General features: G+C 38.0%; 1 protein-coding gene and 1 pseudogene across 11 annotated transcripts in view; one reads left to right on the top strand and one right to left on the bottom strand.

Annotated features, from left to right (window-relative positions):
- Positions 1–16429, bottom strand: part of KANSL1 (KAT8 regulatory NSL complex subunit 1) — a 188873-nt gene that overhangs the window by 68506 nt on the left and 103938 nt on the right. The gene's annotated exons all lie outside the window — the stretch shown is intronic.
- LOC140597715 (acyl-CoA-binding protein pseudogene) lies at positions 14010–14528 on the top strand (annotated as a pseudogene).

Here is a 16429-nt window from a genome sequence, read left to right as displayed (position 1 = left end):
TGACCTCCACCGTACTAAATCCAATTCTCAGTCCTTATCACTCTTGATCTATCAGCAGCATCTAGCACAGGTGATCAGCCTCTCCTCCTTAAAATACTTTTCATTTCTTTCAAAACATATTAACCTGATTTTTCTCTTGCCTTTTTGAATTCTTTTTAAGATTCCCAACTGCCCATACCTCTCAATCTTTTTTCCTACACTCACTTCCTAGGGAATCTTCTCAAATAGCATAGCTTTAAGTATTGACTATGTTTCTGACTCTCAAATTCTTATCTCTAGCCTCAATTGCTCCTCTGAATTCCAGACTCCTGTATACACTTACCTACTCAACACCTGCATCTGAATGTCTAAAAAGCATCTTAAACTTACTATTCAAAACTGATACTCCCTCTTCCCCATTCTTTATACCATTCCAAACCTGCTTCAATTGGATTGATTTGCTTTTGCTTAGAGGTAAAAACAAAACAAAACAAAAAAAACAAAAAACCAACCTCTATACTATTCTTTTTTTTTTTTTTTAAAGACTCTATTTATTTATTCATGAGAGACATACACAGAGAAAGAGAGGCAGAGACACAGCAGAAGGAGAAGCAGGCTCCATGCAGGGAGCCCGATGTGGGACTCGATCCCGGGACTCCGGGATCACACCCTGAGCCAAAGGCAGATGCTCAACCGCTGAGCCACCCAGGCGTCCCCCTCTCTACTATTCTTAACTTCAAACCTCTTACTCACACCTCTTACCCACCCCCCTTACAGACACCCCCCACCACTACCCCAACACATACACATTCAGTCCAACAGTAAATCTTACTGGAACTATTTTCAAAATATGTCTAGCATTCACAGATACTTCTTGTCACCTCCCTATTACTTCTTTGGTCCATACCGCCCAGATTATTGCCAAGAGCCTCTTGAATGGTCTGGCTCTCATCCTTGACCGAATTCAGGCTACTTAGCATGAATACAGCTGCCAGAATGATGCTATACAAAAGGACAAGTTAGAAGACATCCCTCCTCCTCTCCCCAGTATCAATTATGGCTGCTTTCCATTTCTCAAAGCAAAACCAAACCAAACTGAACCCTGCAAGTTCTTTGTATGGACCTGTATAGGGCACCTGGGTGCCTCAGTAGTTGAAGAGTCTGCTTTTGGCTCAGGGTCTGATTTCGTGGTCCTGGGATGCAGTCCTGCACCAGGCTACCTGGAGGGAGGCTGCTTTTCCCTCTGCCCATGTCTCTGCCTCTGTGTCTCTCATGAATAAACAAAATCTTAAAAAAAAAAAAAAAAGGACCTGTATGGCCCCAAATGGTCATGCACCACTTACTTCTCACCCTATCCCTGCTTGCTCTCTGGCCTCATCTCCTACACTCCTGACTCATTCCTCTAGGTCACTGATTTTACTACTGTTCACTGAACATGCCAGATAAGTTATCAAACACAGGGCTTTTTTTCTCTTTTTTAAAAGGTTTTATTCATGAGAGACACAGAGAGAGGGAGGCAGAAACGTACACAGAGGGAGAAGCAGGCTCCCTGTGGGACCCAATGTGGGACTGGATCCCAGGACCCTGGGATCACGCCCTAAGCCAAAGGCAGACACTCAACCACTGAGGCATCCCAAACACAGGGCCTTTTAATTAGTGTCTCCAAGGTGGACAGCCTCATTTTCTTCAGCTTTTTTCTTTAAAAGTCGCTTCAATGAAGCCTTCCCTTGATTACTCAATCTTAAAGCTACAAGCCTTCACCCTTCCCCAAATCCACACATTCTCTTTCCTTTCCATCCCTCCTCTTGTAAAATGTTTAATTAAAAAAAAAATTTTTTTTACCTGTAAAACATTTTAATTACTTATCTTACTTATTGCCTGTCTCCTCCATCACCCCACCCCTCTAGAGGAGTAGGGACTTTTGTTTACTACCACATCCCTGGTATCTTGAACAATGTTTGGCATGCTGTAGGTAGTCAAACATTTGTTGAAAGGGATAAGGAAGGGAAAGAAGAAAAGAGAGAGGTAAGAACTAGGATCCTAACTTTTCCTTGAGTGAAATTAACCTCTTTCTCATTTGGTGCCAATAGAGCTCCATAAGCCATTTTGGCCTCTCTTGACCAGGTAGAAGACAAAACTATAGTCCACAATCTTCGTCCAAGTATGAAGGAAAACATTACAAAATGGAAACTGCCAGTAAGGTATTTATTTGATCTGTATTAACACCAACCATACACAACTTGAATGAATGCTTACTAAGGGTATTATAAATGTTCTACATGCTTTTACAAATAAAACAAACTTCTCACATCTGAATTCCCACACTCTTTCAAACCATTTCCTAAACAGTTAAAAATTAAAGTTAAAAATCTTGAATTGTACCATATACATAAACTATCTACTTCAAAGTTTTCTTGGCAAATTTTCAACCTTTCTCCACATAAAGTTGAAAACTATTTTGTCAGGTTCTTCTTTACCATATGGTATAAAAATCCACTCCTCCCCCCTTAAGAATTTGTAATGACCTAGTCAACCCTAAGAGGTCAAACCAATTTGTAGTAAAGAATGACCAAAGGCACAAAAGACAGACATTTTCAATGTCCTACTGAGAGAGTAGTCTATCCATTACAGTGCTAATTGTAGCTACAATGTTACAATATCTAGCATATGGTAAGTGTTCAGTAAATGGTAGACACTGCTGCCCCTACTATTTCTATCATACCTGACTGCATGAAGCTACCACAAGGTGCTCTGTGCCCTTCCATCTAATGACAAGCCTCTGTTTTGGTAAATGTGTATTCCTTAAACACACTTGAGAAACAGGAACTTGACACCAAGTATCTTTTGCATATGGAAGGGTGAAGGGTGATGAGGGAAACAGCTTCATGGATTATTCTATAGTGGTCCCTCAATGAAAAAGTGATGATAAGCTCACCCACAAACTCCGGATCATTGATAAGTAACCGCATTAATTGTTCATCTTAACTCATTAAGAACCTACTGTTGCAATACTAACAAAAAATCCAAGTACACAGGAAAAATCTTTTATGTACTTCTAGGATTTTCAGCAAGTCTACTGAGAAAAAGCACAGTGATCCCATAATAGGGAGCTCTTAAAATTGTACCTCATTTTACTGATGTTTCCTCTTAAGTAACACAAACTATAAAGATCACAAATATGGTGCTTACTATATGTTCACTACACATCACATATATTAATTCATATAACTTCAAGACACTCAAATAGGTATTATTATCACTATCATCCCATTATACAATGACGAATTTAAGGAAATTAATACAGAAAGGTTGAGAAATTTGTCCAAGCTCACGCTGCTGTTAAGAGACAGGGCATACCCTATGTACTCTGGCTAGAGTTCTTGTTAACAGTTGGGACAGTATAAATTTAAAAGAGTATCACACTGCCAAATTAACTTTTTCAGAAATTATGTCAAATTTCTTTCTCTTCTCAAATTTCTCTTCAAATTTCTTAATTCACTAAGAAATGGCTCAATTCACTCCAGGTGCTTTAATAAAAATTCTTTCCATTAGTTATAAGATTCTTACAGACTTTGTTAAGTCTCTTGATCAATCTCTAGATGATGCTAAATCTAGACCTAAATCACTCTCTCAAAAAGATGCCCAAAACTTTAAAAGAAACCCCAGAGATTATCTCTAAGCATCTCAATTTTTAAAATGGTTTCAATGAGACTAAGATGGGACCCAAAAGAGTAAACAACTTTCCCGGTGTTAATTCAGTCAGTCAACTTCTTAAAGCAAGTATCAGAAAGAGACGCTCAGAAGAGTCTGGCATGCCAACAAGAATTTAAAGTTACATTCTGATTTTTAAAATTATTTTGGCTTCTTTAATTGGCACAGGTTACTATACCTTATATATTGTCTTTTTAAAATTTAACAACTTTTAATGACTCAGAAATAAGACTACTTGATCAGTACGCTCATCTTTGACATTTTCCTAAAAATATATATATAAAATTAAGACTAATGATCTCTTCTGAGAAATAAACAGGAGCCATATGAATAATAGAACACACTGATTGACCAAATGGCAACATTTATACTAAACTAATAAAGAATTCCACCATTAAAGGAAGTCAAGCCCCGAATCTATTCTATACTTGCATGGCTCTCAAGTTTTCTCACTTGCAAAACAGATCTCTAGGGTCAATTCTACCCATCTTTGCTCTAAGCATCACATTATAAAACAGGAGACTCCACATTTTGTTCCCATTTTAAGGCATATTTGTATGTCCTGCAAACAAGGTGCCTACTAATTAATAACAAACTAAAATAACTGGTGTGTCAAAGTAAGCTTTGTCTAAGTTAGTTTTTCTGAAGTTACTTACCTTTATGCCAAAGAGTTCCTGAACCACAAACTATGTGCCTATCAATTTGTTTACTGATAAGAACCCTGGGCCCAGAATTAGCAACCCAACATCCAAAAGTAGGATATCTACCTGAATCAGATTGAGTGAGCATCAAAAAAATCTTAACCTCAAATATGAATTCTAAAGAGGGAAGAAGGATACATATTTTCTCTTACAAAACTAATAAGACTAGAAAAAAATTTTGTCTGATGTTCTTAAGGCACAGAACCATCAAGTTCCCCATAGGAGTACTACATTTTTGATAGTTTACAATGTTTCTCCGATTTTAGTTAGGACCCCATGTTAACATTACAACCTTGCAGGCAAGAAAAAACATCTCCAACATATTAAGTCAAGGATAATTCTTGATATGAATGTTTAAAGGGAAAAGGGAATGGCAAATCTTATTTAAACCATTTTAAACTAGACAACAAAATGAAAACAATGCCCAACTAAGTTATGAGACTCTTGACTGATAGCTGACAGTCAAATTCCTGAGTAGGTAACTAGCTTGAGGGCGGGAGAGGAAGAAATCCTAATCTAATTAAACTCATCAAGACAACAGTTTTAACATTTTAATAGAAATGTTAATTTCTTCCTAAAAGGAGGTTATAAATTACATCACATAGAAGATTCTAACTATCTGGATAAAGCTTTAAAGCATATTTTCTTGTACCTTTCTCCTTTTAATTTAGACACTCTCTAAAGGTCACTCCAGGGGCGCCTGGGTGGCTCAGTTGGTTAAGAGTTGGGACAATTCCATTTTGGCTCAGGTCGTAAGTCTCAGGGATGTAAAACTGAGCACTGGGCTTGGAGCCTGCTTGGGATTCTCTCTCTCCCTCTGCCTCTCCAGAGCAGGCTCCTGCAGGCGTGCGCTCTCTTTAAATAAAATAAAGGTCTATCCAGATAGAGGTCCATCTCATTAGAACTTTTTTTTTTTTTTTACTAAACATTTAATCCTAATTAAATTTGCCCTAACATTTCTTTTATAATACTTAGCTGTTTTTATAAGTAAGGCAAGCAGAATTATCTTAAAGAATAAAAAGTTTACAGCAATTGTTCTTTCTTCCCTACCACAGAAGAGGAAAGAGGATAAAGCTGTACAGAACAGCCAACAGTTCTATATCAGCCTCTTCCCACCCCACCACCAATTACACAGCTCATGAAGGCTAAACAGAAGTCCTAGGAAAAATATACATTCTAGAGATGAAGATTAATTTTAGAGGTGTATTACATGATGGCAGCTATATGGATTTTCAAACTAAATTAAGACAAAAACTTCACTATGACATTACAAATGAGAAATAATAAGTTTATTTGTAGGACACTCACACCAAAAAGTGTATTCAAGCAGTCCAAACATCTCAAGAGGAACCAGTAAATACAATCTTTGTGGAGGAGCAGAAATGCTATGCCAATTGCAAAACATGCGCACAAAGCTTTTAATGTTTTCCCAGAGATCACTAGGGTCATCATAGAGGATGGCCATAAAATGCTTATGATGCTTGTAGACACTGGGCAAATGCCACAGAAGTGCAGGAAAGTGGTTATTCATTACACTGGCCACCAGTGTGATGAAGCAGAGAAAGAGCCTCCAGGGTTGGAAAAATACAATAGAAACAATCTGATTCACTTCAAGTTTCTGATTAGTTTTAGAATACACATTACTAATTTCAGAATCACAGAAGAAAAGAAATAACTCTAGGAACCGAATCTGCTAAGACTTATGGTAGAGTGAGAACTAGACCCAAATTCCAACTGAGAGGACTTTGTACCACACAAAAATGAAACATTTAGTAATTTAAATTTTGTTAGAAATAACCTGGTTACATATATAGTAGCCTCCCATTTGTGGGGGATGTGTTTCAAAACCCCTTGGAGATTCCTGAACCTCAATGTATTGCACCCTATATACACTATGTTTTCCCTATACAAACATACCTACAACAAAGTTTAATTTATAAATTAGGTACAGAAAGAGATTAACAATAACTAATAAGAAAATAGAACAATTATAACAATATACTGTATTAGACTAGGCTATGTGAATGTGGTCACTCTCTCAGAACACTTACTGAATTGTACTCACCCTCCTTGTGATGATGTGAGACAATAAAATGCCTACACATTTAGATATAGTGAGGTTAATGATGTAGCATTAGGCTACTATTGACCTTTTGGTGATATGTCAGGAGGATCATTTGCTTCCAGATCTCAGGAAGTGAAATTGTGCCTAAGGGGGACTTCAGTACTCCTCCAAGGAAATATAATATGGTGAAAGGGGGACTTCCCAGGCCAAGTTATAAATGAATAATCCTTGTTTTCATTAGATTCTATCCTTGTTCCTAAAACATAGAGAGGCCATGTAAGAACTCTGACAGCCCTGAAGCTATTATTATTATTATGCAGGTGCTTTTGGCCAGCAGGTCCCAGCTGAGGAAAGCATTCTAGGCATCCCCAAACAGGTGCCACATATAAGAGTAAAGATGCCATCTTGGAAGTGACCCTCTAGTTGGCCCCCAGCCTTTGAATCTCTCTGGCTGAGCCCAACATCCTGAAACAGAAACAAGCTGTTCCAAACTGTATCCTGAATTCTGACTCATAGAATCTGTGACAATAAAATAAACCTTGTTTTATGTCATTCAGTATGAGGCAGTTTATTAAGCAGTAAAAATAATAGAAATAGGTATCATTCAATCAAGTTGAACATTTGCACACTTCACCACCTAGTAATTCTATTCATGGGTATATACCAAAACCAAAACCTTTAGCATGGATATACCAGGAAGCATGTTCAGAATAAGAGCAGTGAACATTATTTAAAAATAACCTAAGGGAAAACCCAAACACACACCAAGAGGAGAATGGATGAATAATAGTATTATTTGCTCAATGCAGCAATGAAAATGAACTACTGCTACATGAAATAGCATGTATGAATTTTAGTAACAATGTTGAAAATCCAAGTAAACTTACAGCTTACTTTCTTTTGTAAAGTTTAAGGTGAAACAAAAGTAACCTAGAGATCCCTGAAGAAACTTGAAAAGCTGTGAGTGCATGTTTTGTCACTGCCCTAGAATCTTTTTTGGAGAGTCAGAAATGCTTTCTGCTGGCTTTCCTATAATTTCTTTTTAAGGTAAACACAGATATACAATGCAACTAAAAGAGAAAAAAAATTATAATTTAGGATAGAAAATGGGGATGGATCTTAGAGATAAGTTTTTGTTATTAGCAGTCTTGGAGCTGGGCAGTCATGTCACTGGTGTATATTAATTTTAAAAGAAAGTCATGCATAAACCACTAATAATGTCAGGAGCTCAGAAGTCTAACTAAAAGGAAATAAATAAACACATATAAATAGGAGTACATAAAATAGGAGGACAAGCTATGGGAGTATGGAGGTTAGGGGCAAGAGTAACCACATTACCATTAGGTTAAAAAAAATACTTTTTCTAGTTTAAGATAGCAAACACTGAAATCCAATATGCACTCCACCAATTTCCCTTTAAATACTCATGAAAGGGACACCTGAGTGGCTCAGTGGTTGAATGTCTGCCTTAGGCTCACAGCTTGATCCCGGGATCCTGGGATCAAGCATCAGGTTCCCTGCGAGGAGCCTGGTTCTGCCTTTGCCTATGTCTCTGCCTCTCATGAATAAGTAAAATCTTTAAAAATAATAAGTAAATACTCATGAAAATAAGAAGTTTATAGTTTCACAGAGCTAGAAACTAAGAATACTGATTGGTCTCTGAGTATCCAGAGAAATTTTCAATAACCGAACTCAGAAGAAGCATTAAGGCAAAAACGGTAGGGACACATAGGAGAGAGAAGATTTCCATTCCCTACCACTGTATCATTCCTAGAATCTTCAATAACCAAAAACAGTGAGGGCATCTACTCCTAACCCCTTCAGGAAACATTTTAAAATATAGAATAAGCTTCTTTCATTCATTAAATTTTAAATAATGAAATAAAAACTATAAAAAACAGAAAACTGATACTCAGTTGGCAATGAAAAGGTGCTAAAGCTGATAAAATGATGTGAAGTGGTATTCACGGACTGTTTCTAACAAGGAAAGGCCTACAGACTGCACTGGATTATCCATGCAACACTACTAGTAATAGGAAGGCACTGTGACATAATCAGACATAAGATCCTTTCTCAGGCCAGCACATCTGAACACCATCAATACCAGCAAGTTAGCCAGAGGCAGTACTCAGTAACACTTAGCAAGTTGAAAGCATGAATTTAAAGCAACCAGGTGGACACTGACAGGAATCCATCAAGCTGTTTACTTGCAAACACCAAGACCTTTCCAAAGGCCTTTCCTCCTTAAAATCTCCAGAGGAAAAAAAAAGGGAAACTACCAGAAAGAGTTAACAGTAGAAGTTAAAAAAGATAAAATAAATGTCCCTTAACTAAAATTCTTACATCTTTCCAAAACTCTGTTTTCGATGGTCTTCCCCCCTTTGTAAAAACACATACAAAAACAAAAATCCCAAACCACAAGATACTCTTCCTCCAATTCCTTAAAAACTTGTTATCCCCAGCTCCTCTTTCCCTCACAACCATATTTAGTCTACCAGAAACTTTATACTATATGTATTATATATACTGTATCCTTACAATAGAGTAAGCTAGAAAAAAACTTAGGAAAATCATAAGGAAATACACTTATAGTATTATATACTGTATTTACTGAAAAAAATCTGGATATAAGTGGTTGTCAACTGTCCATCTAGTATCAGACCACTCCCGATCACTTCCACCAATCACCATCTCTCACCTGGAAATGGCATCAACCTCCTGACAGGAGTTCTTCCTCAGATCTACTGGTCAATCCTTCACCTCAGTACCTTCTCTGGTAACCCAGAGTAAAAGCCACAGTTCCTGTAAAGTTCCTGGCTAGTTCCCATCTCCTCTCATTTTCTGATTTAAATTGATTTCAGGGGATCCCTGGGTGGCGCAGCAGTTTGGCGCCTGCCTTTGGCCCAGGGCGCGATCCTGGAGACCCGGGATCGAATCCCATGTCGGGCTCCCAGTGCATGGAGCCTGCTTCTCCCTCTGCCTGTGTCTCTGCCTCTCTCTCTCTGTATGTGTGACTATCATAAATAAATAAAAATTAAAATAAATAAATAAATAAATTGATTTCGCTTGGAACACATTTTTCTCCTAGATATCCTTGGGCAATACTCCTTATTTCCTTGAGGTCACCTTATCAAAGAAGCCTTCTTTGACTGACACAAATTAGTAAAAGCTGCTGCTGCTATCACTACCCTCCCTCAATCCTGTTTTGTTTTCCACAGCACTCACCATTTGACATACATGTTTACTGCCCCTGCTCCTCTAGCAACATAAGTTCCAAGAGGGCAAGAATTCTATGTGTTTTATTTACTAATGTATCCCCGCAAACTTAACAGTTTCCTCATATGCAGTGAGCATTCAATAAAGGTTAAATTTATTCAGTGAATGAATACTGGTGATGGTAGAGGTGAGGAACCGGAGTATCCTATATACAGTAGTTCATGTGCATGCAACCATGTACATGTCTGGGAAGTCAGCCAAAAATCTTTATTGAGGGTTATTATAGATTCGATCTAATTCCAATTAAAGTTCCTGTGAGATTTTTTTGAGGGAATTTGACAAAGATGGATGTATTTGACTAGGCAAATTTAAAACTCCTGTAATTCAAAAAACATACAAATTAAAAGGCAAATAAAAAGCGAGGAAAAACAATTTGCACTTACAAGTCAATTTAAAAAGACATAAGCAAGTGATTTCAGATTTGTTTATATGAAAAATATAAATGGCCAATAAATACAAACCAAGGGTTAAACTACATTAGTAAATCAAAGCAATAAAAAATTTAAAGAATGTTTTTTCCTATCAAAATCAAAGTCTTTAAAAATTGTATCTAAGGGGCACCTAGGTGGCTCAGTCAGTTAAGCGGCTGACTTGATTTCACTCAGGGTGATGAGAACAAGCCCCAAGTCAGGCTTCCTGCTGAATGTGGAGCCTGCTTGGGGTTCTCTCTCTCTCTCTTAAAAATAAAATGTATCTAATATCTGCTAAGTTTCAGGGAAACACTGACAAAACAGTTCAATTCTGGACTACAGAATTTTTATCAAAAATCTTAAAACTGGGGCTCTGGAGTGGCTCAGTCAGTTAAGTGCTGGACTCTTGGTTTCAGGTCAGGTCATGATCTCAGGGTCATGAGATGAAGCCTCATTTGGGGCTCCACAGTCAGCAGGGAGTCAGCTTGAGACTCTCTCCCTCTGCTCCACCCATCCCTGTTCATGCATGCACACTTTTTCTAAAAATAAATAAATCTTTTAAAAAATATTAAAACTCTCATCCCATTACCAAAACAAATTTTCTCATCTAGAAATTTAATCTAAGATAAGTAATTTGTGCTATGAAGCAAGCTTTACACACAATAATGTTTTTTAACTCCTACAAAAAAATTGCAAATTAAGTCACATGGCTTAAGTTGGTTTTACTTGCTTGTGGTTGCACTTTCTTTGGCCTCTTTAAAGGTATCAAAATTTTTTTAGTTTGTTGCCAGCACTTCAAAAAAATATATACAAAGCAAAGATAAGATGATTTGCCAATGCTGGGTCTTCAAGTCCTTCAATAGTCATTAAACATTTAGTAGGTGGTCCCTTCAGATGTGGCACATGACTCATAGTTGAAAATCATACCCATCCTAAAACTTGATTCATTTATATTATATGCCTAATCTCCCGAAGTTACCAGAGTTGGAAACCCTACACCTAGAAGTCAAACTTTGAGACTGTAGGCTTTCTTTCTTTCTTAAAATATTTTATTTATTTGAGAGAGCAAGTGAGCAGTAGCTAGGTGGGGGTGGGGGGGTTGGGGGGAAGCAGCAGAGGGAGAGAGAGAAGCAGACTCCAACCTGAGCAGGGAGCCCTACTCGTGGCTTGATCCCAGAACCCTGAGATCATGACCTGAGCCAAAGGCAGACACTTAACCAACTGGGCCACCCAGATGCCCTCTCTAAACACATATCACTGGGCCCCACCCCCAGAGTTTCTGATTTAATAGGTCTGATGTGGAGTCCCAGAATTTACATCTCTCAGTTCCTAAGTGATGATAATGCTAGCTGGTCCAGAGACTGCACTTTGAGAATCTTAGACTAATGAAGCTTCTTCACTGGAGCTAGAGAGGGGCCCAGCCTCCCTCCCATGAATTAAAGAATTACAGGATACTTGAACAATGGGGATTCCTTGATGGGGGAGCAGGAGGACACACCAGCACAGGAAAACTGATGGACAATCCAACAACCACTGCCTATGGTCATTGTATCATCATTGCAGATAGCATGGCACCACCTCCCTTCCTAATTATCAGAGGTGGAAAACTGTTGCCCTACACCAAATTTACTAATAATTCTAGATTAAATTCTTAGTCCTATTTTTTTAGTCTTATTTTTTTAATTCTACATTCTTCCTCATGGGTTTTATCTATTCTCCAAGTTTTAATTACTTCTTCTACACTTCATGTATAAAACAAGGGTTGCAAATAAAGACTTGCACAAAACACCTTATGGCTCCAATATTTTATTACCAACAAAAATGTGTATTGCTATCCCTAATATTTTTTACTTAATTCAATTTTTCTCCAGCTGGTCATTATAGATAGCAGCTAACATTTGTTGAATGCTTCCTTTGTTGTGAGTACTGCTATATACTTTACATGAATCTCATCATTTAATTATTATAATCTCCTATTTGACAATGCCCCATATTGCAGATGGAGAATCTGAGGCAGCAAGAGATTAAGGTCACTCACCCAAAGAAGAACAAGAAAGACCTACATTTGAACCCAATCTAGCTCCATAGCCCTCAATTATAACCAATGTAATACATTGCCTTAATCATGCGAAATTCAACATAGTCAACTTCCAAATTTCATCCCAAACCAGCTCTTTCTTTAAACTTGCCGATTATCTGTCAGTATTCTCAATTTCCTACTCAGGATCTCAGGACTGAAATCAAAGTTCTTGTAATAATTAAGTCCAATTATATTTCACACTTATCCTTTTTCTTTTAATTCAATTAACCTAAAAGTCCTTTAATCATTCCTTCACATGGTCTCTAAAATAACTCTTCCTGACTCTAGTCTTCTCCCAACCAAGGCTACAGTGCTCCTCAGCCTTTGCGTTAAAGGCCAACTTAGTTATTAACAGGGAATTAAACTTGAGGCCTTTCTTACCTTTTGAACCCATTTCTCTGTTTCCACACACAGGCAAGAACTCTACTTAAAACACATCAACACACATGCAGAACTTTCCTTACTTCTGAGGGAGAAAAGAAGAATGGAGGCAATGTTCAACCTAAAAAAAGTATTATTTCTAAGTGTAAAGCTACAAGCTCTGAAACCAGAACACTGAAACATCAAACCCTTATTTCATGGACCCCTTAACAGTTTAAAAAGAATCCTTAAGTTTGTCTTAAATTTTACACAATGCTATATGTCAATTATATTTCAATAGAGCTGGGAGTGCACAGGGAAAGAAAATACTTTTAATTGTTGACACACTCCAACCTAACAAAATATGAATGCCAAAGTGAGCTTCATTCTTGGTCAGGGGTGGGTGGGCAATCGCTCTGGAAACAGAACAAAGTCTTAGAGATCCTGTTAAAACCTCCTGTTTGACATGGAAGAACTCCAAGCTGTTTGTTACAGGAGAATCCTGTGTCTTTAGCTTGAAAGCAACACAATTTCCTAAAGTATATTTATATAAGCCATGCAGTTTCACACAACATAATAGTCACCACCATGATTCTGAAGAGTCGTATCTGATGAGTCAGACACTACCAGTTATCTTTAAAGGTAACGTAATAGTTATACATCTTAAACAGATGAAATGTGAGAAAGGCAGCACTTTGAAGAAAGAGCAGAGCTTGAACTAGACAACTGGAATTCCAATCTTCATTCCGATGCTTAGGTAGAACTCTGGGCAAGTCCCCCCCCCCCCCCCCCCCCCGGCCTTTACTCTGAACCTGTTTCTTTTCTGAGAAACTCCTAACTTCAGAGTTGTGGTGATTTAATGAAATTATGCGTTTAATGCCCCTAGCACAAGAGTACAAGCGCTACAAGAACACTAATATCCTCCTCTCTCCTTTATCGTATCATTTAATGTATTAGTGCTAAATTTGTATTAGGGTTACCAGTAATTTACTGTTTTGCTTTCTATGTTTTTAAATGTTTTAACAAATTACTTGTATAATAAAATATTTTGTAAATAAAATTTTTTAAAGAATTTATTTATTTATTCATGAGAGACAGAGAGAGGCAGAGACATAGGTGGAGGGAAAAGCAGGCTCATTTTGGGGAGCCTCATGCGGGACACAATCTCAGGACCCAGGGATCATGACCTGAGCCAAAGGCAGATGCTCAACCACTGAGCCACCCAGGTACCCCAATAAAATTTTCTTTTAAAAAAATTAGATCAGGGCAGCCCCACTGGTGCAGTGGTTTAGCGCCGCCTACAGCCCAGGGTGTGATCCTGGAGACCCGGGATCAAGTCCCACATCGGGCTCCTTGCATGGAGCCTGCTTCTCCCTCTGCCTGTGTGTGTGTGTGTGTGTGTGTGTGTGTGTGTCTCAGGACCGGGCCGTCCCGGAGGCTCGCGACCCCGCCAGCATGTCTCAGGCTGAGTTTGACAAAGCTGCCGAGGATGTTAAGCACCTCAAGACCAAGCCAGCAGATGATGAGATGTTCATCTACAGCCACTACAAACAAGCAACTGTAGGTGACATAAACACAGAACGGCCTGGGATGTTGGATCTCAGAGGCAAGGCCAAGTGGGATGCCTGGAATCAGCTGAAAGGGACTTCCAAGGAAGATGCCATGAAAGCTTACGTCAACAAGGTAGAAGATCTAAAGAAAAAATATGGAATATAACGGCTGGATTTGGCTGCCAGCAGTGCATTTTGTCTAAACTGATCTAATGCCTTGTTTTTCTAATACTGTGGATGACATGAAATCATGCAAATAGCCCGTTAACCTAGGTCCTGAAGATCATGCAGGACATGGCTCCAACAGAGTAGGGGCTGCCATGGTTACTGACCTGCACTGAGTAGTTTTTATCCAGAAATCAATTAAAGTTGCATTTGTTACTTTAAAAAAAAAAATTTTTTTTTTAATTATTTAAAATTATTTTATCTTTAAAATAAATAAATAAATAAATAATAAAAATTTGCATCAGAATCAGTGAAAAGACAAGCCCAAATGATTTAGTTTTATTTCTTAACATTTTTTGGTCCTGGCTCCACAACGTGTAAATGCATAACAAACTCTCAACACAAGTTAAAGCTCTCATCACAAAAAACAACTTTTGGGGCCCCTGGGTGGCTCACATAAGTGTCTGCCTTTGGCTCAGGTCATGATCCCAAGGACCTGGAATCAAGTGACACATCAGGCTCCCTGCTCAGAGGGAGTCTGCTTCTCCCTCTATCCACACCCACCTCCCACTTGTGATCTCTATCTCAAATAAAGTTAAAAAAAAAAAAAAAAAGCAACTTTCAATAAGAGACAAGTTGTATATTATCCAGACTGTCATTGTTTCTACCCACAACACAATGTCCCTAAAACTGAGAATCACTTACCTAAAAAGCAACATATTTTATATAAAAAACCCTGAAATTCTTGCAGTGCTATTTCTCAATTAAAGAAGCAGACAATTCCACTATAATAACATTAATAATATATGACTTTATTTTTTTTTATTTATTCATTCACAGAGAGAGGGAGGCAGAGACACAGGCAGAGGGAGAAGCAGGCTCCATGCTGGGAACCCGAGTTCCACTCCATCCCAGGTCTCCAGGATCACACCCTGGGCTGAAGGTGGCGCTAAACCGCTGAGCCACCCGGGCTGCCCTAACATGTGACTTTAAAAACACATTAGTCCTTGCCTAAACTTAAGATCCAGCATTCAAAACAAAGTGATATCCAATTCACCCTAAACTAAGCCTCCAAATAAGCATAAAAATGGAAAAGTTGAGAATGTGCTAGCTGTAATCCTTTGAGGGGATTGACAGGGCTGGTCTATAAAACTCGGTAGAGATCTAGGAATGTGTACATGACCCTGCAAAAGCAAGGGAAGACACAGATAAAGACTGAACAAAAGAACATCAACAACATCAGCCTGTTGCCACATACAATTCTTATATTTCTCATACATGTCTTACTATTCAAAACCACTTACTGAGCTGCAAGACATTGGTGACGTCCAAGACAAAAAATTATGGCAGGAATGCTATAAAGCGGGACAAACTTTGACTCAAGAAAAGAATTCTGAAGTAACTGAACTTAACAGAATTGAAAAGAAGTCTGCTCTAGACATCTAATAGGTATGAAATTATGTTAGAAACCAATCCGAATTAGGCGGGAAAGGCAATTCAATGTGCTATTGCAAAAGAGGAAAAAAGGCCTTGGCAATGAACCAAAGACTATGATCAGGAAAAGCATGACAGCACTTATCAGCATGAATGCTTTATTTAAATTAAGAGAATTTATTTTTTAGAGTATTAGGTTTACAAAAAAATTAAGCAAAAAGTACAAAGTGCCCATCCCCCCAGCTTCCTTTATAATTAACATATGCATTAGTGTAAGACATTTGTTATTACTGATGAGCCAATTGATACATCATTATTAAAGTCCATACTTGACATTAGGGTTCACTCTTTGTTTTGGCTTTTGACAACTTATAATGACATGTATCCACCATTACATTTTAAATGTATGATACCGTATTCAAAAAGTAATGTTCTAACATGTCAATATCTTTATAACCATTATATAAACTAAACTTCGAATCATCCCCCTGCCCTCACCTACATTTCCCACTTTTCCCCATCTCAGTGAAGAACACCAAAACACTCTTCTTTCACAACCCACACAACTAGCACATCAGCAAATTCTACCCATTCTCCTTTCAAAATAAATTCAGAATTTAAAAAAAAAACAAAATAAATTCAGAATCAAACATTACTTGTGACAAACTCTATCACCCTGAACACCCTCACCCAAGCCG

Source organism: Vulpes vulpes, chromosome 2 (genome assembly GCF_048418805.1).
Source record: "Vulpes vulpes isolate BD-2025 chromosome 2, VulVul3, whole genome shotgun sequence".
Taxonomy (NCBI): Eukaryota; Metazoa; Chordata; class Mammalia; order Carnivora; family Canidae; genus Vulpes; species Vulpes vulpes.
Note: the sequence above shows the minus strand (reverse complement) of the source record. Positions and strands in the feature narration are given on the sequence as shown.